At 44.7% G+C, this 23667-nt stretch overlaps 1 protein-coding gene across 1 annotated transcript in view; it reads right to left on the reverse strand.

The window, feature by feature from the left end:
- The window catches only part of KIAA0040 (KIAA0040 ortholog), a 60961-nt gene extending 41995 nt beyond the window's left edge, over nt 1–18966 (reverse strand). Inside the window, exon 1 of the mRNA XM_073563743.1 lies at nt 18649–18966. The gene's annotated coding sequence lies outside the window, so the exon portion shown is untranslated. The remainder of the gene's footprint in view (nt 1–18648) is intronic.
- Nucleotides 18967–23667: the final 4701 nt, after the last annotated feature.

Raw genomic sequence — 23667 nt, forward strand, 5'->3', positions numbered from 1 at the left:
GAGATCGCTGTGACGGGGATCAGCGACCGGCCCCCCTGCTGGAAATCGCTGATCGTGCATCGCTGCATGTGACAGCAAGAGACCAGCGATCAGCGACACTGGACGCTGGCTGCTAATGTAAACGTCGGGTATCTAAGAGCCGCGGCTACTAGATACCCGACGTTTACATTAGAAACCAGCATCCAGCGTCACTGGTCCTGATCGCTGGAGGGGCTGTCTATGTGACAGCTCACCAGCGATCAGCCTAACGATGTCCCAGCAATGCCATCATGTCGGATCGTTGGTGGGATCGCTGGGACATCGTTTAGTGTGACGGGGCCTTAAGACCAATTCCATCTTAAAGGAGTTTTCCATTCCTACCTAAATATATGTTTTTAACATTCATTTGAAAATTGTTGTACGCTTGTCCGGCTTGAAAATCTCCCACCTTGTATGACAGAGCCCCATATGATGAGCTGATCTCATACAATTGGTGGAACCAGAGCTAGTATATTATTGTTGACCCCAAAGGGGTAACTAAGCAATTATATGATTCCTATTCAAACCTATGGATCATCCATGTAATGTACAGAAGATCTGGGCCCCCAGAAGGAGTGCAGCATCTCTCCACTCCGGATAACAGAGACATGCCTCTTGCTTATTAACATATATTTAAATATATGTATATATATATATATAGATAGATATAACGTGGGAGTGATACGAGGTATTACAGGAACCGTTTCTATTTAAAAGTCCGGCCCGTTTATTTTATTTCTTATGAGCAGGGTCGTCATTATTTTGCTTTAATATCTTTAATGTTGCTACTTATGGCTTGTATGTGAACTGTCGAATTGTAAAGCGCTGTGGAATATGTTGGCGCTATATAAATAAAGATTATTATTAGTCCTCATAAGCCACATCACAGGAAAACTCAAATACAGCCTTTGTCCATTGAAACATAAAGTAAAAAGTCCATACAATAGTCCTGGTCCAGCTTCTTAGTCTAATCTTCTTAGAGTCCAGCTTCTTAGTCTTTTAGCAAAGCCACAGATACTTCTTGAGAGGTATATTGTGCTGCACTGTAGTCTGAGATGCTTTTTAAGAGGTTGTGGTACGCTATAGTATTTGATGCTTCTTGGGAGGTATTATTTGCACTGTAGTATTAGATGCTTCTTGGAAGGTATGTTGTTCTGCACTGTGGTATTAGATGCTTCTTGGAAGGTATGTTGTTCTGCACTGTGGTATTAGATGCTTCTTGGAACATATGTTATGTTGCTCTATAATATTAGATGCTTCTTGGAACATATGTCATGTTGCGCTGTAGTAATAGATGCTTCCTGGGAGGTATGCTGTACTGCGCTGTAGTATTAGATGCTTCTTGGGAGGTATATTGTGCTGCATTGTAGCTTTTGGTGCTCCTTGGGTTGTGTGTTGTAGTGCGCTGCAGTATTATATACATCTTGGGAGGTATGTTATGTTGCTCTGTAGTATTAGATGCTCCTGGTGAGGTATGATGTGCTGCGCTGTAGTATTTAGTGCTTGTTTGGAGGTATAGTATGTTGAGCTGTAATATTAGATGCTTCCTCTTTAAAAAGAGAAAATAAAGTAGTTTGACAATAAATGGCTTCACCCAACCACTAACCATGAGTGGAGATAAAGTTTTGGTGTTATCATTCATATTCTCTGAAAAAAGGCAGAGAAAGCAAAAATGCTGCTGGGGTATTAGATGCTTTTTGGAAGGTATATTGTGTGCCACAGTAGTATTTGGTGCTTTTTGGGAGGTATGTTGTGTTGTGCTGTAGTATTAGATGCTTCTTGGGACTTATATTGTGCTGAAGTGTAGTATTTTTTGATTCTTGGAAGGTATGTTATGGCGCGCTGTAGTATTTGGCGCTTCTTGGGGCATATGTTGTGCTGCACTGTAGTATTAGATGCTTCTTGAGAGGTATGTAATGTTGAGCTTTAGTATTTGGTGCCTCCTTGGAGATGTTATATTGCGCTGTAGTATTAGATGTTTCTTGGGAGGTATATTGTGCTGCGCTGTAGTATTTGGTACTTCTTGGGAGGTATGTTATGTTGCGCTGTAGTATTTGATTTTTCTTGGAAGGTATATTGTGCTACACTGTAGTATTAGATGCTTCTTGAGAGGTATGTTATTTGTGCTGTAGTATTAGATGCTTCTTGGGAGGTATGTTGTGCTGCGCTGTAGTATTAGATGCTTCTTGGGAGGTATGTTGTGCTGCGCTGTAGTATTAGATGCTTTTTGAGAGGTATGTGGTTATGCGCCGTAGTATTTGGGTATGTTTCAACGGACAGTAGATGCTGCGGATTCGATGCTGCGTACAGCCGCAGCATCAAATCCACAGCGTCCAGATGTTACAGCATAGTGAAGGGGACTTTATGAAATCCCATCTCCACTATGCTTTCAAACATGCAGGTGGCAGACCCACGTATACGCGCATGCGTCGCGTCTTTATAGACTGCAGCATGTCTATTTATCTTGCGGAGACGCTCAGTCTCCACAAGATAAATATCACCGTTCTATGTATCGGATGCGGTGATTCCGCAAGTGTTCAATGAACACATGCGGAATCACCACACGTACAAAAGCCTGCAGTGCTTTGAGAGGAGGTGTGTCTAAAGAGCTGCCAATACTCCCCTTGGAAACATACCCTTGGATGCTTCTTGGGAGGTATGTTGTTATGCGCTGTAGTATTAGATGCTTCTTGGGACGTATGTGCTGCTGTATTAGTTGCTTCTTAAGATGTGTTGCAGCACTGTGGTGTTTGGTGGTATTAATGGGTATTATTGTATTATATGTGCTGCACAGTGGTCTTTGGTCGATATTGGAGAGTGCAAAATGAATACTACACTGTGGTATTAGTGGTTTGGTGCTGTGGGGGATTATTTGCTTGCAGGTGAAGCCCTGACATCACTATGGATTTGTCATGAGTGGAAGTTGAGAAATTCTGCTCAGTGGTTAGCAGTGCAACCTTTCAGCGCTGGGGTCCTGGGTTCAAATCCCGCCAAGGATAACATCTGCAAGGAGTTTGTATGTTCTCCCCGTGTTTGTGTGGGTTTCCTCCGGGTTCTCCAGTTTCCTCCCACAATACAAAGACATACTGCTAGGGAACCTAGATTGTGATCCCCATCGGGGACAGCGATGATAATGTTATAGAACGCTGTGGGATATAATGGTGCTATGTAAGGGAGTAAAAAAGAAATGGTCTGGTGCTTGCATTTGGTACAATTACTGCAATGTGTTCAGGCTGATGGTACAGGAGACAAGCAGATGACTGTATAACAGTGCCACACTCTGTCAAGTTTAGTAGGATTCTGCATATGGCGGTGTCATCCAGACAGCTGCAAATATGAGCGGATGGGTTATTTTATCGGCGTACTAGAAGGCAGGCAACCTGCGATAAATCCGCTGCTGCTGGAGAACAGACACATTGTGACTTAGTTGACAAACGTGCAAAGATTTCCAAGACTTTCAGGACTGCGCTGTAGCAGCAGATGTTCATGTTCATGCCTTCACATTGTATCAGGTTTTTTTTTTGACCATCAAACACCTGTTTTCCCACATGGCTTCATGTACATAACTGACAGGGAATATACCAGATAACAAAGGAAAGCAAGAAGTCAATTCCTCACGTGGAAGAACACTCATTTGGATTATCAGGAGCAATTCCACACCTGGGTCGGGAGGATTTGGGGATTTCCTCGCATAACTCATTTCTGTATTAAATAGATGTTCATGTCATTAGTTTACATGATGTCCTGCATGTCGCTATATGTGCGGTCACATCATATCCAAACCTAAGGAGCGGTTTTATTTTTGATAAATGCATTGATTTCTGATACATTGTTATTATCTAGGCAGCACTGGCAATTGTTTCATCACATCTAAATTACTGCAAAATATTATTGTTAAAATGTATCTGTCGCACAATCAATCCCTTAAATGGAATGTAGCATTGGAAAATTACATACTGTGGCCTCAGTCACACGTCGCGCATGTAAAACATGGTACTAGGGTCATCAGTACTTCGGATCGTTGTGTCCGTTTTTACCATCAGTGTGTCATCAGTGTTTTATCCATGTGTCCATTTTTACCATCAGTATGTTGTCCGTGTGTCCGCTTTTATCATCAGTGTTTCATCCTTGTGTCCATTTTTACCATCAATGTGTTATCGTTGTTTTGTCCTTGTGTCTATTTTTACTGTCAGAGTGTCACCAGTGTTTCATCCTTGTGTCTGTTTTTACCATCAGTGTTTTATCCGCGTGTCCGCTTTTATCATCAGTGTGTCATCCGTGTGTGCGTTTTTACCATCAGTGTATCATCAGTGTGTCATCCTTGTGTCCATTTTTGCCATCAGTGTATTATCATTGTTTTGTCCTTGTGTCTGTTTTTACTGTCAGTGTGTCATCCGTGTTTCATCCTTGTGTCTGTTTTTACTGTCAGTGTGTCATCCGTGTTTCATCCTTGTGTCTGTTTTTACCATCAGTGTTTCATCCGTGTGACCGTTTTTACCATCAATGTGTCATCAGTGTTTCATTTGCGTGTCCGTTTTTACTGTCAGTGTGTCATCAGTGTTTCGTATTTGTGTCCGTTTTTTCCATCAGTGTGTCATCAGTGTTTCGTACTTGTGTCCATTTTTACCGTCAGTGTGTCATCAGTGTTTCGTACTTGTGTCCGTTTTTACCGTCAGTGTGTCATCAGTGTTTCGTACTTGTGTCCGTTTTTACCGTCAGTGTGTCATCAGTGTTTCGTACTTGTGTCCGTTTTTACCGTCAGTGTGTCATCAGTGTTTCGTACTTGTGTCCGTTTTTACCGTCAGTGTGTCATCAGTGGTTTTCATGGATGGATAAATAAATAAATTACAAAGCTTCTATACTTTGCAATGTTAAATATGGACAGCACATTGATGACACACAATATATTCTGTACATATTTTTCACTTATCAATAGACTTATATTAGTATTTTTCTTATGTGGTTGTGAAAAAAAAATGGACATGTCTCTGTGAGTTTTGCACTGACACACTGTCCATGAAAAACCATGGACATCTGAACAGCCCCAAAGACTATAATGCATCTGTGAAAAACAGGGATCAATGAGGCCTAAATCAGATTTTTGGCATTTTTTTCTGCATTGTCACAATCTGTACTATAAAAATTCAAATATTGCAATTTTCACACTGGCTATTGGTGATTTTATAGACTCTACCGTAAACACTTATAGTTTCAAGGAAATCCACATGTACATTGATATATGAAAGTTTGGGCACCAGATAAAAATTACTGTTACCCATCGTGGGACAAATGGATTATCATCTTCTCTGTTGAAAGGTGAGGAATATTGTTGATTTCTCATTTTAACTCTTTTGCAGGAGTCAGTGGCATTTGTGGAATGGTTGATATAAGTATGGTTTAATTAAGATTCATTAAAGGAGTCTGTGTCATTCAATTAAAGAACTTTTTTTCTGGGAGTGTGTGTTTATATATGATATGACTATGGGGTTAGTAATGGGGGAGTCTTATTGATGCCTCTCCATTACTAACCTCTGGGCTTGATGTCACCTGACAATACAAAAGTGACATCAACCCCCCTAACTATCACCCCACTTGCCACTGCTACAGGGCAAGTGGGAAGAGCGAGGTTAAGTGCTAGAATTGGCACATCTTAGAGATACGCCTTTTCTAGTGTGGTTGAGAGCTGATGTTTTTAGCCGGGGAGGGGTGTGGGACAGCATCCATGGCACCTTCCTAGGCTACTAATATCAGCCCACAGCTGTCTGCATAGCCTTTGCTGGTTATTAATTATAGGGGGACCCTACGTAATTTTTTTGGGGTCCCCCATTTTAATAGCCAGTAAAGACTAAGTATATAGCTGTGAGCTGATATTAATAGCCTTGAAAGCTCCATGGGTATTATCCCTTTCCCATCCTATAAACATCCGCCCCCAGCTGTTGGCTTTCCTTCGGCTGGTTAAGAATATTACATGAGAGCCCACACCATTTTTTTTCAGAAAAATAATCTTTTAATAATTAAATACTTGTACAGTAAGCTGCACACACTGTACTAATTGTATTTGTCACTGACATCTGTATATCTACCTGTTCTTTTTGTATTTACTGTATGTAATCCATCTCTTCTATCCTGTCAGCTCCTGCAGTGATTTTACAGTACACGGCTGCTGAATTGTCGACTTTTCATCTATCTATCTATCTATCTATCATATGTACATATATATATATAGATGTGTGTGTGTGTCAATGACATCTATATATCTATGGATTCTATGTGTATATATGTATTCTATGTATTCCATTCTAACCTGTCATTTTACTGTACACGGAAGATGAATTGCCATCTTTTTAAAGGAGATAAGTGTGTAAAACTCAGACAGCACTCGCATGGTCTGAGTGCTGTGCAGTTTTTTTTTCTTGCATCCTTTGACTTCGATTGCGGGATGTGATTTGATTTCCGATTACAAATGCAGCATGCTGCGAGTTTTTTCCAATCCGATCAAGATCCGATCTGAGCTGCAAAAAAAATGCAGATGAACATAAAATGATAGAATAACATTGGTCCGAATGCAATCCGATTTTTAATCGGATTACATTCGTCCGATTTCATCGCAAGTGGGAATGAGCCCTTAGAAGGAATAAGCCATATGCCAGTGTTTTGTACTGGCCACACATATATTTATACATGTAAATGAGATCCCCTCTGAGATGTCTTTTTTCTTTTTTCTAAGCTAAACAATTCCAACTTTTCCAACTTCTCCTCATATGAGAGGCCTTCCACCTCTTGTGATAATCTAGTTGCCGTCATTGAACTGACTCTAACTTCTCAATAGCCGTTTTAAAATGTGGGGTCCAAAACTAGATCCCATATTCTAGATGTGGCCTTACAAGTGATTTATAAAGGGGTAACAATATATTGGGATCACAGGATTTTATTTGCTTTTATACACCCTAAAATCATGTTTGCTTTTGCAGCTGCTGCCTGACATTGAGTACTGCTGCTCAGCTTACTTGTCACCTGAATACCCAAGTCTTTCTCCCTGTTCTGTAGTCCCGAGTGTGCTCCCATTTAATGTATTTGCAGCAAAAAGATTACTCCGTCCTAGGTGCATTATTCTACATTTATCTACATTAAACATGGAAGAGGATAAGTCATAAAGGTGTGATACATGGTGGGTGCCATCTCTATAACCTGCATCTTTAGAAAAGAATGTGCCTTTGTAGACCTATGTTAATGGAGAGGTGACCGCGCAATATACATGTTGAACTAGTGTGCATGTGCAGCCACATCAGTGATAATGACGGGGACTGGTTCTCGAGATGGATGCAGGTCACAGCCCTGGTCTACATTTTTGGCATGTCCTGTGGATATGCTTTAAATGTATGGGACGGGCATATCCCTTTAAGAGCATGTACCTTTTTTCCCCCCGATATTACTATGCAAATACGATTCATTTGAATTTAGTGTTAATAAAATATTGCTAAGAAGACTATGCATATGTAATAGTAGAAGCATTAGGTTCCAGATTTGAAGCATAGCCGTCTGATTCTCATCTGCGCTTATCTATTTAAAATGGAAAAAAACAAACTAATCAGGTTTACGATTGGGGCTGATTAGTCGACAGCAGAGAATATTCTCTTCTCTCACATATATTTATATCTATAATACAGTAAAAATCTTTTAATACAACACTTAATTGTCTGGAGATCCTGATAATCCAGTGGGTAGCAAAAATAAAGTCTCATGTTGGGTCAACTGGAATTTACCTAATATTTCCTCAATTGAGATTGACTGTTAAAAACAAAGGTGATGATTTCACCATTTTGTTTAGTAGCAAACCTATATTTGTAAGATCGGCAACAAGTAAAGCACAACTGAGCACAGCATTGTAACAAACACCTACATAATTGCAGTGCGAGGTACAATATCTTTAGAAAATGTATTCATCCAGTGGGTAGTCACATCATCGACTGACTAATAGGTACAGGAGAGCAATAAGGTATAAAAAGTCAGCGATATAGTGAACGGATACATTAATGAAAACTAGATCCCAGAGTGATAAATAATATACAGTGTAAATAGACCATAGATAAAGAGAGGGAGAAGATGTGAAATATAAACAAAAATAAATCAAAGTAAAAAGTGTAAAAATAAGTAAAGATGCATAGTGGCATAAAAGAGATCTCATCAATCTGAGAAAATGCACCCGACGCGCGTTTCACACCTTTCTTGATCACGTGCCTGGTAGAGGTCTCCTTTATGCCACAATGTTATTATAATTTACCCTTTAAACTGTCATAAATTATAATGGAAATGGCATAGCTGACATAGATTTCTATTTTTGGTGCTTAGAAAACCCAAAATGTGCCATTTTTTACGATGCATGTTCATGGATGCCAATCTATTCTTTTTTTTTATCTTTTTTGAATTTTTTGGACAAAAATCACAGACAGCCAATGTTTTTTATCATTGGAAAATCATAATGAATAATAAAGGTTGTAAGTGGCAATTGTCTGTACTATAATATACTGATCGGAACCTATAACCAAGATTTACTCAGATGGAAAATTATAATAATTACAATGCCCTGCCGCAGGAAAAAAAGCAGATGAATCAATTTTTTCCAATGCACTATGAAAAGTTGCCCAATTTTAACAAACTGCCCAGGGATTTCTGGAAGTTTGACAATTCTGGGCATGCATCTCTTACTAAATTGCGTACATCTTTAGAGTGCTTTTGATTATCCATGAAAGGAGAGAAAGTATCCAGCCAAAAATATGAATGGTTAAAAACATCACATTTATTAAGTTAATTGAAAAAGAGTTAGAGAAAGAGTTGTTAAAAAAATCAATAATGCCATGTCTACGTGTTTTGAGCTGTCAAAGCTCTTAGTCCTGAGGTTGAGGGATATTTTCTCTCCTTCCATGTTCTTCGTTGCTCAGGAGGCAGCTTGAGGCTTCTGTGCACCACACCCTAATTTTAGGTATTTCCCACACCAGTCAGCTGATGTTAGTTCTTTCCATCTGTGCTTTTCATTAACGGGGATATTCAGGACTTTACAAAAAACAGAAAATGTATCAAAGCACTAACAGGCAGGTAATTGGAACTTACCTGCCTGTTGTGTATGTAGGTAACTGCAGGTAAGCAGGATGCAGTGACGAGATGCGAGACTGAGCAGAACTTTGAGAAAAAAAACTTTTATAAAATTTAAGCCACTAGGGCTATGCTAAGCAACCAAAACACAATAACAGCTATTGTCCTCGCAGGGACTTCTGCACAAACAAACACTTTCAAAGAGAACACGACTAACCCGGCAAAGGCCGGTTGCTATATGGCTGTGATGTGGCCGACTATGGGTCCTTATTTCCTATAGTGTCACTTATCCGTCCTGACATCCCTCGGCATCTCTGATGAGCCTGCTTTGGTGTCAAAGCCGCTGGGCCCAGCTGCTGAAGGTCTGTCGTAGTCTTCGGGCACCCCAGCGCCCAGGAGGAGTTGGGGCACAACAGGCCCTGAGGGAGTCCTTTGATGAGGTAACCCCCTGTAGAAACAGCGGGGTTCCGCTCGTAAGCGAGTTCAATGAGACTCCAGTCCCCAAGCAGGGTTGTGTCACAGATCCCAAGAATGGCGGTTGGCAGGCCACGTGCATGGCCTGGGCCTAGGCAAAGAGTTTCTCTGTAGGCGAGGAGTAGGCCCCAACTGCCGACTGCAGCGGGTGACGACAACTGCGGGCGATGATGAACAGGCCGCAGCCGCAGGCTGAAGCGGGGTGGTAGTGGGCAGGCCGCAGCCGTGGGCTGGAGTGAAGCGGCAGCGGCTGCGAGAGGCGGCGGACAGGCCCCAACAGGCTGGAGCACAGCGGTAACAGCTGAGGATGTCCGTGGGCAGGTAGTGACCCCAGATTGGAGTGAAGCGGCAGTATCTTGTTGGTAAGTTCGGCGCTTACTCTCCGCAGGCCACTGTAAGTCTCCCCTCTGCTGCTGGTCTCCTCTCTGGTCACCGTCTGTCACTCTGGCTCTCTCAAATTAGTGAAATTATCTACCATGATGAGGCAGTGTTCGTAGCCCTGGAATGCGGGACCAATGGTCAGGTACTCCACCGTCAGAAGCTCGAGGGGTGCTGAGACAACTATTGTTGTACTGGGGCTCGCTGTGCTGGAGGTTTGGCTAATTCGCATAGGCAGCAGGCCCGGCAAGTCTCGTCCACAACAGCATGCAAGCATGGATGGTAAATTATCTCTTGCAACCATTGCAACGTCTTTAGAGCTCCGAAATGAGCCCCCTTTTCGTGGGCTTCTCTAGCCAGTTCGTTAAGTTGGGCTCCGGGTGCAACTACCTGCCAAATCGTCTTAGATGTTGCCCTTGATGTCATTTTACGATACAATAGTCTCTTTCTGATAACCAGCCTCTCCCATTATCGTAACATCAGCAACATGTCCTGAGTCAAAGTCTGTCTTTGGGAGTCAGTGGGCAGTTAGCCAGCGGCTACCCATTTCCGGAGATGCCCAATTTCTTCATCTTCTTGCTGCTGTTGGATCCATTTATCACGGATTTGCTCCAGCATTCCCCTTAGGGTCTCCGAGGGGAGTACTTTTTGGGTGGCAGCTGTGAGCACGGCAGCGGTAAGGGCGAGCGGTATCTCTTCCCCTTCCAGTTCGTCGTCTCGACTCTTCCCTGGGGTTGTATGTCGAATCCTGGAGAGGGCGTCAGTATGTACATTCTCGGCCCCTCTTTTATAGATGATTTTATAGTTGAATTTCGCCATCCGGGCCACCCATCTTTGTTCCAGAGCCCCCAGTTTGGCGTTCTCCAAATGAGCCAGAGGGTTATTGTCGGTCTGCACCACTACTTCGGAGCCTGCCAGGTACTCTGCGAACCGCTCCCTCATGGCCCACACTACTGCGAGGTGCTCAAGCTTAAGGGAGCTGTAATTGTCAGGGTTGCACTCAGAATCATGAAGTGAGCGGCTTCCATAGGCGATCACTCTCTCACGGCCGTCTTGAACTTGTGACAACACAGCCCCCAGCCCGTGAAGACTCCCGTCAGTGTGCAGGATGAATGGTTGCGAGAAATCCGCATAAGCTAACAGCGGGGCATCCGAGAGCGCAGCCTTAAGGTCTTGGAAGGCCTGTTCTTGGAGATGTAGCCACTGGATTTTCAGTCCATTTGTCTCAGCGGGAGCCCCCTTCAGCAGGTCGTGCAAGGCTCGAGCTCGACATGCAAAATTCTTTACGAAACGACGGTAATATCCGGCCAACCCCAGGAAGGCACGCACGTCTTTTATCGTCTCGGAGGTAGGCCATCCCTGAATGGCAGCAACCTTTTCCCTAGATGGCCTTACGCCCTTCGCCGAGACGATATGGCCCAGATATTCGATCTGGGTGCGAAATAGGTGGCATTTTTGGGGTTTTACCTTCAACCCGTACTTTTGCAGCCGGCCGAGTACCTGCCCCAACCACTTCAGGTGGTCCTCAAATGTGGCAACATAGATGATGATATCGTCTAGGTATATCAACGTGGCCTCGAAATTGAGATCTCCCAGACACCGCTCCATCAACCGCTGAAAGGTCCCCGGGGCGTTGGCCAGTCCGAACGGCATTCGATTGAACTCAAATAGTCCCATAGGAAGTATGAACGCCATCTTAGCCCTGTCTTCTTCTGACATGGGCACCTGCCAGTACCCACTGGCCAGGTCCAAAGTCGAAAAATACGTCGCCTTCCCCAAGGTGGACAAGGATTCTTCTATACGGGGTAGTGGGTACGAGTCTTTGATGGTACAAGCATTCAGCTTTCGATAGTCCAGGCAGAACCATAGGGTGCCATCCTTTTTGCGGACTAACACAATGGGCTTTCTCGGATAACTCCCTTCCGTAGCATTTGGGCCAGCAAAGCTTTCACCTCTTGGTAGAGCTGTGGAGGAATCTGTCGATATCGTTGGGGGCCGCTCCTGCCGTGAGAATTCCATGGGTGATGGCGGTGGTACATCCAAAATCTTCCCCATGACTAGCAAATACCTCGTGGTACTGTCCTAGCAGTGCTTTTATCTGGGAAAGCTGAGCTGAAGTTAGTCCGGAGAGCTCGGCCCGCATTTGTTCCAGGATTTTTCGACCCTTCTCCTGAGTCAAGATTTCGGTAGCCTGTAGAGTCCGGATAGTTACTTCCCAAGGGTCCTCGGATTGCACTCTCAATTGAACCTCAGGGGCCGGCAGCACTTCTTCCAAAGGCCTTACTAGCTTGGCCAGTTCGGTCCAGGGCTTCAGGACGATGTCTTGGTCTTCAAGGTTCACGCAGCGCACCAGGACGGTCTCCTTTTGCACTGTGGTAAGGGAGCGGGCCACCAGTATGCCAGGAGGCAAGCGCTCCGAGTAGCATGGCTCCACCTGCATCTCTACGCCCTCCTAGGGTATCGAGGCTCGAATTGGCAGGGCCATCATCGTCTGCCCAGGGGGCAGTACAAGCAAAGGAGCCGCTGGTGCGATGACTTTGCCCAGAGCCTCGCCCTCCCGGCAGTCCTGATGTACTCGCGCTTCCCACACCAACTGCTGGAATACCTGCCCTTGGGCCGTGCGGGAACCCCACTGCTTCAGGATCTTGTGCGTGGGATCATTGAGGAGCAGATTGTCTAACTCCCGTAGTATGTTCATGCCCAGAATGACTGGATGCTGCATATCGGTTTCCCCTTGGGTCAAAACCACTCCTCTGTGGCCGAGGGATTTACCGCACAGCGTCACCTGTACCCACACCACCCCGGCAACAGGGACTGGTAGTTGATTGGTGGCTACTAGTCTGATCATGGGTCCCCACTGGGGTCTCGCTGCCTCGGGGAAATTCTGCCGGAAATAAGTTGCAGGCATAGTTGTCACTTGTTACCCCGTGTCCTCTAGGTACCGGACGGCATGGACCTCTACTTGTGCCCATACCACCGGACATTTTGCTACCAAATCTTTGGGACTTCCACCACCCCTAATCGTGGTTTCTGGCTCCGAGCGGCATCCCCCCAGCCCGGAGCCCTCTAGTTTAATGGCCGCCGAGGTGGGTATCTCCCACGCCGAGGACACTCTCGGGCAAAGTGGTCCGGCTCCCCGCACTCATAGGATCAGGTCTGCGAAGACTGACCGCCCCGGGTGGAGCGGGGCCCTCAGGGGCCAGGGTTGAAACTAGGCTGTTCAGTCCCGGACTCAGTCCTTCTCTTCACTTCGGCCAACTCGCCCTTGATGTTCTTCAATTCTTGTTTCATCTCCTCCACCCATTGAGGCTCCTCAACTGCATTCACAGAAGCCTCCACACTCCGGACCTTCCCCACAGGGACCGTCATCCCCTGCTCCTGCTCTCGAGCGCGTGCTTGACTTCCTACCTCTGAAAAGTCCATACGGGGATTCATTCTGACCTGCTCCCGTAATGCCTGTTTTATTAACGGGTCCCGCAGTCCAGTCACAAACAGGTCGCGTAGTGTAATGTCAATAGGTCCTACCCCTAAGCCGTCCTTCCTTTTGATGGCCGTATGCATCTCATGGAGGACATTCATATACTGGGTGATGGTCTCCCTCTCTCCCTGCATCCGACTGAACAACTTGGTCCTTAACTCTCCCACATTGGTTGGGTCCCCATGTGTCTGTTCTAAAATCTGTAAAACTTTATCAAAGGTGTTGCGGTGTCCCGGGGGCCTCAACATTACTGAATTCCGAGCCTCCCAGTCTAACGCCATAAGAGCTACTTCAGCTTCCAGGTCAGGAGTCATCGGGTGCATCCGAAAGAGCCCCCGCATCCGTTCTGTTCTGCTCCATAGCATGGTATTAGAGCCGGAAAACCTAGGCAGGTTGCTCAGCATAGCCCCCAACGAAATGCTGGAGCGGGGGCCCTTGCTATCTGTCAAGTTCACGGCCCTGCCCTGGTCTGGGGCGTCATTGTCCACGCTCGGAGACTGCATCCTGCCGACTACACCAAATGTAGGCAACTGCAGGTATGCAGGATGCAGTGACGAGACGCGAGACTGAGCTGAACTTTGAGAAGAAGAACTTTTATAAAATTTAAGCCGCTAGGGCTATGCTAAGCAACCAAAACACAATAACAGCTATTGTCCTCGCAGGGACTTCTGCACAAACAAACACTTTCAAAGAGAACACGACTAACCCGGCAAAGGCCGGTTGCTATAGGGCCGCGATATGGCCGACTACGGGTCCTTATTTCCTATAGTGTCACTTATCCGTCCTGACATCCCTCGGCGTCTCTGATGAGGCTGCTTTGGTGTCGCAGCCACTGGGCTCAGCTGCTGAAGATCTGTCATAGTCTTCGGGCACTCCAGTGCCCAGGAGGAGTTGGGGCACAACAGGCCCTGAGGGAGTCCTTTGATGAGGTAACCCCCTGTAGAAACAGCGGGGTTCCGCTCGTAAGCGAGTTCAATGAGACTCCAGTCCCCAAGCAGGGTTGTGTCACAGATCCCAGGAGTGGCGGTTGGCAGGCCACGTGCACAGCCTGGGCCTAGGCAAAGAGTTTCTCTGTAGGCGAGGAGTAGGCCCCAACTGCCGACTGCAGCTGGGTGACGACAACTGCGGGCGATGATGAACAGGCCACAGCCGCGGGTTGAAGCGGGGCTGTAGTGGGCAGGCCACAGCCGTGGGCTGGAGTGAAGTGGCAGCGGCTGTGAGAGGCGGCAGACAGGCCGAAACAGGTTGGAGCACAGCGGTAACATCTGAGGACGTCCGTGGGCAGGTAGTGACCCCAGATTGGAGTGAAGCAGCAGTATCTTGTTGGTAAGTTCGGCGCTTACTCTCCGCAGGCCACTGTAAGTCTCCCCTCTGCCACTGGTCTCCTCTTTGGTCACCGTCTGTCACTCTGGCTCTCTCAAACTCCCACAGTCTCTTGCTTCGTGTCTGCCGTTCTGTCAACTGACTCCCCTGCGCGCTCCCTGTCCCTTTTATACTCGCCCCTCACCTTGCTGTCCTGTCACTCCCAGCAGTCCACTCTCCTCCTCCATTCCCCGGGTACAGTTCCCTTAGGAACCTAGATGGCGGTCCCTTTGGTTCCGGCCCGGACACTCTGCGGGAGCCCTCCTCCCTACATGTACGGCACCGTTCTTCCCCGGCACAGACGCTCCTGCTGGGGATTCAGCTGCCTCTGCCGATGCAACGGGGCGGGACTTCTGAGGTCATTCTGATTGACAGCTAATTAGGCAGTGGGGAACCGACTGTCAATCAGAATGACATTGTAAGTCTTGCCCGTCTACAGGGCAGTTCAGAAAAGAAGCCTCCGCTCTGTAGATGTGATGTAATCAGAGGCTCCTGAATCCACGGCAGTATCGGTCTGTGCCGGGGAAGTACGACGCCGGACACAACAAGCAGGTAAGCAGCAATTACCTGCCTGTTAGTGCTTAGGTACATTTTTTGTTTTTTTTGTAAAGTCCTGTTTAAGACTGGAGTATAAAACACCACTAAGCCCCCCGATTCATCCAAATATTTACTGGCGTAAAACACTTTGAAAACTTACAAATTTATTTTTTGCACAACACCAGATTATGCAAAAGTTGTAAGACTTTTAGACGGCGGCTGGTAAGTATATTAATAGGATAAAGGAACTTAGATTAGTGACACCACTCCAGTGCTGAAATAAATAAAAAAAATGCTGGAGTGGTGCTTTAAGACTGATGTGTAAGACGCTAGTCTTAATGAATCAGGATCTATGACTCTGGAATATTTGACGAGCGCCGGTCACTAGGTAATGTGCGCTTTGCTGTTTTATGGTACGAGCCTTTCTAAATATAGACGTCCGGTCTTGCCGGAGAGCACATTGCACCATCTCCACATGTCACATTTTTTTTTTTACACTATTGCTAGTTTTCTGTACATTCCTTCAGTCGCAGGCAGCTATAGTGTTAACTCCGAGGCACAAGAAACCAGTTTTATTTTCGGCTCACGCGCTCAGATTGCCCATATTTGGGATTAGTGGAATTCTCAACTTTTAATGAGGGGGGGCGTAAGATTTTTTCCTCTAAATTGTTATCACAGGGCTGCGGAGAAGCCCCAGGGAGAGCGAGTTCAATGCCTCCAGTGTCTTTATAAAGAAGAGGGGAAACAGGAGTTGTTTGTCATGCGAGATGTAAGTGAAACAAGCACAGGCGCCTGTTTTTCCTTCACATACACAGGCATTGTATACAAGGAGGCATACGGATTATACCATACTGAGAGCGAACCTCTGCTGGATGCCATGAAAAAGTCTCAACAAGAGGGATCCTCCGCCTCCTTATCCCTATCCATGGGAATTTCTGCTGTCTTGTATACACAGCGCAAAGTGACCGTGCAGGATGCAAATATTAACCCTGATGGTGACGATACCAGATGCCATGAAATATTATAATTTTTTCCTCTTGCAAAATATTAGCTCATATGGATATGATATGCATGGATAGGTGACATGTTAGCCCCCAAAAAGTGTAATGTAAAACAAATTTGTGCCAAAATTATACCAAAAATGATACACTTAAAAATGAAATGTGCAAGTTTTCGGACTTATTTGCATCATGATAAATTTAGGTTGTGGATTTAAGGGACGGCGTCATTGCAAGCACCTGTCATCGGGGGCATATTCTTCAGATCTCTGGTTTGGTGGCACCAGAGTTAACCACATACAATTAGATCTGCGTTTTCGCCAGTTCCATATGAATCAACAGGTTTACTAACACGACTGCTGGTGATGGTTTCAGAGTGTTCATTTTTAAAACACCACCATAGTATTTTTTTATTTCAGCGCTGGCTTGGAGGTAATAACGTAAGGTCCTGACCCTTGTATTATACCAGCTGCCGTCTTTAGCTGTTCCCAGCACCACTCCAGTGTTTTTTTTATTTCAGCACTGGAGTGGTGCCACTAATGTAAGGCCCCTGACCCTTGTATTATACCAGGCGGCGTGTTTAGCTGTTCCCAGCCCCACCCCGGTCCCGATCCACCACTTTTGACTAACCGGAATTCAGATGTGACAGTCAAAAGCTCTCCGTGTGATGAGTGTCTCGTTTTGACCTTATCCTAACTCTCTTAGACTTACATTGAGTAGTGACTTTCGGATTGCTCCAGCCATTGGCAGACACAGACTGTGAAAGAATAGTATATGGGCCCTTTTGCAGTCTAATATCTCATCGTAATGCACAATTTAACATGTTTTGGAGGTAGATTTGGCCCCCTTACCTCTTGGACCCTTGGGCAAGAATGCACCAATGATATGTCCGCCCCTGACTCCATCATGCAGTGGAGTGATCCAACGGTTCGAACTCACGCTTGTTCCCCATTTCTCCACAATACTTTTAAGCAGTCGGGTAGGTTCATTATTCGTTTTCTTTTTCTTGTACTTTTTTCAGTCTTCACATCTGGTTCTCTGCACATATGGTTATTCCACTGCATTTATATTTTTTTGTCATTATTTTTTTGTCTTTATAATGTTTTTTACCATACTATTGTAATTATTATCACGTTCGTGAATCATATGATTTCTACATATTATGAACGGGACATATTCACTGTATGCTTATGTTTATGGTTTATCGCAGACTGATGAAGGCCATGTAGGCCGAAACGTTTTGCAGACTGCATAATAACATTTTCTTCTATGGACCCTTAAGTTGAGTGCCAAGTTACTTTTCACTATTGAGTTTTGGTTTGGGTAACCTACTTGCGCACCCTGCAGTAGTGCCACGCTAAATTATACATAACCATGCAGAAGACCGACTGAAGCGACACCGAGAACAGAAGAAGATGGCAGCTGGTAAGTGTAAGACTAGGTGCAGGGAACTTAGATTATTGGCACCACTCCAGCGATAAAATAAAAAATAAACGCTGGAGTGGCGCTTTATGGATGCTCTACTATATTCGAACTGAGTTTATGTGAGAAACGAGATAATCCCAAGTGAATCCACAGATGAGGATCATGGAAGTAAATACCAATCGATACTTGTGCTTTACGAAGATTACACTCCCATTGCAGTTGGGGACATTGCTTCGAAAGGGTGCCTTTCAGTGCATAACTGGAGTTGTGAGCACTATAATCGCTCTAGTATCTGTGTCCTATTGAAATTGATCCACAAGTTCTCTTAAAATCCATACACAAGTCACCGACATTGCACTAAGAAGTACGCTGCTTTACTTCACCTGCAGCGAGTCCCAGCATACATATCATGTATAGACAACTGGCAACCATGGCGTCCACAAGGGGTTAACAACCTGCTGCTATATTGTTCTTGCAAGAATATAGCACAAACTACGTCAAACAATTCATGCTGCACTTTATACTTCTACTCCGGATGGTGAACCACAGCTTCTCTATCTAAACTGAAACCTATTGCTCAACTATAGATGGTAATGGAGGTTAGCAAATGCAGAGAACATAAAATCAACATAAAACAAAACCAAAACCAACATGAAACAAATACAAAACAACATAAAAAACAACATAAAAGTAGAAAACAACATAAAAATAACATAAAACAACATAGCTAAAACTTTTCACTTCTTAACTATTAGCAACTTGTTCCATTTAGAAGAAATGACAATGAATGACAGCCAGAAAGTTATATCTCAGCTATTGTGGCACCAGATTATAGACTGCTAATTAGTTACTATTACACTTTACTTAGCTGTATACAACAGGACTTACCTTTCTGGTCAAAGTTAGATCCATTCACTGCGGAAAGCTTTGTAAAAGTTCACTTTGCTTGCACTCGGATACGTCAAGGAAATAGTAAGAGGCTGTATTTTCTTCTACAAGGCTGTCAGTCTTCTCATAGGCCTGCTCTGGTCCCCTCCCTTGCCTCTCCCCTGCACATTTCCTTCAGAGCTTCGCTCCCATTGCTCACTGGTACCTGTGGCTTCTTGTGAGTAATGCTGCCCTGTCTGAAGCTTGCTCTTACCCTATGTGTTGTGTGTATTTCTCATGCTTGTGCATGCCATTACTTATCTGTAGATGGCGGTCTGCCAGGAACCTTTAACTGATGTAACTAGCCTGAATTTACAAGGCTTGGCCGGGGACTGATGACACATGAGGAGCATCTAGAGAAGTTTTCAAGTGGAGAAACAACTATGTTTAACTTTACAGAAATGGAAAATAATGTGCATCATAATTAAGAGGAAGCAAAACCGAAATTCTTGTGGGAATACATTGCATTAGGCATAAAAATGTCTGGATGGAATATTTATTCAAGAGAAAAATGTCCCAGTTGTATCATATATACATAAAAAAGTCTCATGTGGTGTGAATAATATCGCACTTTGCACCGAGGAGGGGCAAAAACGCTGAAACACTGTGTCTGCAAACTGAGATTCTGGTTTGGCTTATATCCTATGTTATATAGCAAGGGTGGTTAAAGGGTCAATATTGACTTTTACAATTGCTACTACCAATAGGTGGCACTAGTTCAATTCCTTTTTCTGTTTGAAGAGACAATTTGAATATTTCATTTCCCAGAGGAGAATGCATGGAGTATAAGTCTCCTCACTCTGACATACCAGGCTTGGCTTTTCACTGTCCACAAGGAGAAACGTTACCCCTTAGATCCCAGTCTTAAGCCCCTCACCTAGACAAATCTGATCTCATACTTTGCACTGACGAGGGGCAAACACCCCAAAACACCCATGTCTGCAAATTGAGATTTTGGTTTGGCTACAATCCTATATTATGTGGCCAGGAACTTTAAAGGGTCGATATTGACTTTTAGGCGTTTACGTCCTCTTCCTCTTTGAAGAGGCAATTTGCATATGTGCGCGACAAAGAAACAAATTCCAGGAGACTTCTGCTGTCCTATATTTCGAACAGAGGTGTGCATTAATGACAAGCGAATTTGCTGAAACTGAATTTGACAGATCGGCCTCAAATTTTTTAAATTAAATTCAATTTGGATCAAATTAATTTACTGAAAATCAAATGTGCCTTATTATGCTGTGAGACATCTCCAGACCCCCTAGATTTCAGAACATAAGAGATGCACAATGGTTAAAAAATAAAAAAATTATACGCTCCTTGGCTTTGTCCTCACCCCTCTTTGCTCAGGTCTTCAGTCATCTTCTTCTGCTGTAATCCAGTGTCTTCTGCCCCCAGTGTCGATTAGGTTCACAAATGCTGTGACGTGTATCGCTGCGATGTCATGTGCAACCTAGTCACTGAGTAGAGAAAGGATTTGTGACTGGAAAGATGAGGGTGAACAAAAAATTTTTATAACCCCTTCAAGGCTCTTTAGAGTCCAGCAAAATGGCGGCCAGCAAAGAAATTCACTCATTGCTTGGATTCTTCTGAATCTACAAATTCGGCAACATTTTGGAAGGTTTTGAGCATTTTTTTTTAAAAAGAGAATTTGAGCAATATTTTGTCAGGGTAATAATCACTATCGCCAGTGGGAGTGCCGGCACTGGGAAAAACCACACTTGGGTACTGGTGATCAGTGGTATCACTATAGAAAAAAGTAATAGATCCTACAAAGAGTAGTTGGGATGTCTCTTGTAAATGTAGGCATGCTGATATATTGTAAATAGAAATACATACTTTGCTTAGAGTGTAAGAAAGAAAGACCAACAGAGTCGAGTGCGGTAACTTGGAGACTCGTATCACATACCTCAGGGCAGCAGCCGGGCTGGTACCACATAAAATTTGCGGCCTGCACCACAAGTGGTCTGAGAAACCACATTCTTCTAAAGATGACTGCCCTGATGACTCTTTGATGAGATGAAACGTGTTGGAGACAATAAATGAGGGACCCTGGAACAACCCACCCAAGATATTGGGAGAGTGGAAACCATGAATAACCAGGTGAACAAGGGGGTGAGATTGTTCCTTTTATATGTTTGACAGCCTGCTTATTAATATTGGTGTATTTTATCTGTGTATGCTGACTAAGGCCTCTTTCACACTTCAGTTTTTTGTCAGTTAAAATCCGCCAAAAAGGCGGAAAAGCGGATCTGTTCCTAACTGATGTGAACGGATGCCACAGGATCCATTTTTTGACGGATAAGCAGAATGAAGAATTTTAAAGGAACCGCTGGCGAGAGAGAGAGAGAGAGTGAGAGAGAGGAATTTTTATTTGTCCGCCAGAAAGAATTTCAGGGTTAATTTTCTCCCTGACTTTTTTCTCCGGGCATGCGCACTGGAAAATGCAGATCCTACAACCAAAAAAACGTTGCAGGGTCCGTCCAGGCATGCCGGCGGACGCAAAATATTTGGCGAATCCGCAAAAAAAAGGATCCAACGGATGGCCATCAAGATCCGCCAGTAATGCAACTCAATGGGGAAAAAAACAGATCTGCCAAAAAAAATGGCGGATCCGTTTTTTTCAAAAACTGGCGGATTTTGACTGATGGTCAAAAACGGAAGTGTGAATGAGGCCTAATCAATGATTTATACTTGGGCATATATGTACGTACAACTTTTTGCTCAGCCAGATGGTGACCCAATACCATTTTAAACATTCTGGTGTCTGAAGGGGTGGGCTTACCTTTAATAGGTGTAGATGTTTAAACACCAGTGGGGAACGTCACTTATGCCAGATGTTTAGGGTATGCCCCTTATATATTGGTTCTGAGTTCTGTCTCCTTATTCGCCTTTGGGTAATGGAAATAAAACAACCAGCGCAGATGTGTGAGACTGCAAATTGGAATCTACTCTACCGGATGTGACTGCAGATAGAGGCCAAACTGACGCACACCTCGAGGTGGTCAGTGAGCCTTCTAAAGTACTGCTGTATACATATATAGAAATATATACATATATATATATATATATATACTCCTATGCGTGCTGATGAGTAAAGCGTATTTGGAATTTATGGGGTTGCATGTGGTATGATTTTTACTATTTTAATCTATATAATTGAAATAGAGTTGAGCGACTTTTGTTTTTTTAGGGTCGCGTTTCGTTTCGTGAAACCCGACTTTTCCAAAAGTCGGGTCGAGCAAGATCGTCCGATTATAGGGAAAAGTCGGGGTCGTCCCGAAACACGAAACCCAATGTAAGTCAATGGGGAATAAAAGTCGGCAGTGAGAGGAGGACAGGAAACACACCAACAGTGCCCATTTGAATGCCAAAAGCATCAATTCTTCTTACTTAAGCTTGTCAACCTTAATTAACTTCATAATACAAGTTACGCACTGAAAAATGGGGGTTATTTGGCTAAAGTTGTGGGGGGGTAGGGCTGGCTCCAGGTTTTCATGTGCCCTGGGCGAAAGAGCGCCCCTTTAACACATACCACAACTCATCATGCTCCGATACGGCAGAGAAATAGCGGTATAGTACAATGAAAAATACTTCACTTTTTACATCTCATGACGAGGCCCATCTATTTCTCCATACAGAATCATTGGTCCCATATAATGTTTGTAACAGTATATGATGAGCTCCACATAATGCTACAGTATATGTTGGTCCCCATGGATGAAGCTCCAGTCTTATGGGCCCAAATAATGCTCCAAACATAATGGGCCCCATTTCTACTGCTCTAGTGTATAATGGGCCCTGTAAATGCTGCTCCAGTGTCTGATGTCCACCTTTGGAATGTTCCAGTGTATGGTGGGCACCATCTATCATTCTCCAGAGTATAGTGCTCCCCAAAAATTGCTGTCCCAACATTGAAAACAATCAAATAAGTCTCCTCGCTAGGGAATCCCTGTACTTGTCTGGACTCCTCGTCGTCCCCATCTTCCATCTCACTGCACAGTATTTCAACTTTGCAAGTGCTGTGATCCTGAGCAAGCAGGGGGGGCCCACTCATTGGCGACGGCACTGGCACAGGGCCCCTGATAGTACGGTGGTGTGTCTGATGGCGGGTGGGCCGAACCTGCACTTTCATCTGCAGCTTCCTCTTTGTCACCGTGTAAGATGGAACTGTATATGGGAAGGGTAACCTGAGTTTCATCAGGGTCAGGTTCAGGCCGAGTAGCGTGCGAGGGGAATGTAGTGGTCTGGGTCAATGTACCAGCAGATTCATCGAGCAGTGGCTGGGCATCAGTGCACTTGTGTCGCCCCCAGGAGTACGGTCGCCACAGTGGCATTACCTTCTTCCTAGGGAGTGTGATGTCATGCTTGGGAGCAACGAACGATCTCTCTAGCAGGTTAACTGATTGGGCGGCGTTATTCCCACGAGTCATGACCCTCCAAACAGCGTTCATGAAGGCAAAGTGTTTGTTTTACGTGGGCAGTATGGTTGCAAAGCTGAACCTTAAAGGAATGTCCAGAAGGGCACCACCAGGAGTGGAGCCTACGGTTAAATTCGACTCCACCTGGGAAACCTCAACCATGCCAGCTACAGAACAGATGCACACATTGCAAGCTTAATTCCGTTAAAGGACGAGACTCCGTCATGCCCCGCGGTCCGAGTCCGGCTTACTAGAGGGACACGTGAGGCTCTGGCACATGAGATTGGCCAATAACTAGTGTGTCATGCCATTACATGTCCGTGGCTGCATGTGCGCTACACTGAAAAGGCCAGCGTTTGTCGCTTACAGGTGCAGATAACCCGCTGAACAACGTTAGTGATGGGGATCACTGATGACAATTATTACCCGCGAACAATGATTTCCCAGTAAGTGCAGGTCAACCGCAGTTCCGGAATTAGGCCTAACCGTCATTCCTGAAAAAATGAAAAACTTACGTGTGCAAACCACAGGTGTTGTAGCTTGCTTAACAGCTCGCCAG

The sequence above is a fragment of the Dendrobates tinctorius genome, unplaced genomic scaffold, assembly GCF_039654945.1.
Source record: "Dendrobates tinctorius isolate UK_male_01 unplaced genomic scaffold, ASM3965494v1 ptg000396l, whole genome shotgun sequence".
In the NCBI taxonomy this organism is placed as follows: domain Eukaryota; kingdom Metazoa; phylum Chordata; class Amphibia; order Anura; family Dendrobatidae; genus Dendrobates; species Dendrobates tinctorius.